Genomic DNA, 1,754 nt, shown 5'->3' with positions numbered 1-1,754 from the left:
GTAGAAAGTGAGACCAGAGAGGTAATGAGCAGCCAGCTCATTACTTAGTAGTCGCCCTCTAGTTTCTGTGTTGGGAATGGCCCACAGGGAAGCAAAGGTGGAAGAAGAGACCACCTAGGAGGCCATTGCAGTCATCTAATCAAGGAATTATCGTGGTTTCTACCAAGGTGGAGGCAGTGAGAGGGTGACAGAGATTGGATTCTCCAGATGTACAGCTGACAGGATTTCTGGTGAATTAGAGAAAGAGGAGTCAGTGGGCTTGAGCGATAGGAAGTGTCTGATATTGGAAGGCTGCAGGTGGAGCAGTTGGGATGGAGAGTAAGGAGATCTGAAACTCCATTTTAGATATAATATGTTTGAAGTATGTAAGTCTTCAAAGTTTTGTTTTTTAATCTCAAAATTCACATTTTTTTCATGTCCCATTTCTTATGTCCTCTTTGATATAGCTTTAAAAAAGGATAGGCATATGAATAAAACATGAATTATACTTTTGAAAAAAGCCAGATTCAAAAGTTTATATACTGTATACTTTGATTTATATGACATTCTGGAAAAGGTAGCTATAGGGACAGCTAATAGGTTAGTGGTTGCTGGAACTATGCATTTGTCAAGAACTGTGCCCTAGAGAGGATGGATTTTATTGTATATACTTCATACCTAAGAAAAATCTATGATAAGGGGCCAGCCGAGTGGTTCAGTTGGTTAAGAGCTTGCCCAAGAGTTCGAACTCTGAGCAACAGGGTCACCGGTTCGATTCCCACAAGGGCCAGTGACGCTGTGCCCCAAGCTGAGCTGCTGCTGAGCCGCCAACAGGTGGCAGGATGGCTCAGCTGGTGAGAGCATGTGCTCCTAACAAGGCTGCGGGTTTGAATGGTGGGCTATACCCACAACTAAAGACTGAGCTCGATACCTTGAGCTGGGCTGCCCCCTGCGTGACTCAGGGGATAGAGCATGCACTATTAACAATGAGGCTGCTGGTTTGACTCCTGCATGGGATGGTGGTTACACCCACCCGCAACTAATTGAATGCAGCACCTTGAGCTGAGCTGCACTACTAGACTTAGAGCTGAGCTTGCTGTGCCCTCCACAGCTAAGATTGAAGGACAACAACTTGGCTGTTCCCTTTCCCCAATTCCCCAACATTGTTCCCCTCCCCCAATGCCCCAACACTGTTCCCCTCCCCGAACTCCCCAATAAAATCTTAAAAAAAAAAAAAGAAAAATCTATGACAGCTCCTGATTCTGCATCCTTCTAAACACTGAACAGCAAGTAAGGGTCTCACTAACTTTGTAGGGATTTAGCATAAGTAGCAAGTGGATAGTTACAGGAGGCTGGCTAATAGTTGGAGCTAGCTGTGGAAGGAAGATAACGGAAATGTTATTTTATACATCTTGTACTAGGCACTATAGTCATTAAATTAGCCGTGTTATCTCTCCAAATAATCCATGTTAATTACTTTAATCACCCCAAAATGTAAGGGGGAAATGTGAGACAGAAATAAAGTTACGTTTCTGATTATAACCTTAAAAATATAAAAAAAACCTGTGTGTGCTCTAGTTTTTGCTTGACTGAAGATTATGAAACATACATACTATTGGGCTGTTTGATGTTTTTTTTTTGTTTGTTTGTTTTTTAAAGATTTTTATTGGGGAATTGCGGGGAGGGGAACAGCGCTGGGGAATTGGGGGAAGGGGAACAGACAAGTTGCTGTCGTTTTGTTCTTCAATCTAGTTGTGGAGGTCGTTGCTTCACTG

The 1,754-nt window shown here is 42.9% G+C and overlaps 1 protein-coding gene across 2 annotated transcripts in view; it reads left to right on the top strand.

Moving 5' to 3' along the window:
• The window catches only part of FANCM (FA complementation group M), a 60,700-nt gene that overhangs the window by 48,751 nt on the left and 10,195 nt on the right, over positions 1–1,754 (top strand). The gene's annotated exons all lie outside the window — the stretch shown is intronic.

The sequence above is a fragment of the Hipposideros armiger genome, unplaced genomic scaffold, assembly GCF_001890085.2.
Source record: "Hipposideros armiger isolate ML-2016 unplaced genomic scaffold, ASM189008v1 scaffold_608, whole genome shotgun sequence".
In the NCBI taxonomy this organism is placed as follows: domain Eukaryota; kingdom Metazoa; phylum Chordata; class Mammalia; order Chiroptera; family Hipposideridae; genus Hipposideros; species Hipposideros armiger.
Note: the sequence above shows the minus strand (reverse complement) of the source record. Positions and strands in the feature narration are given on the sequence as shown.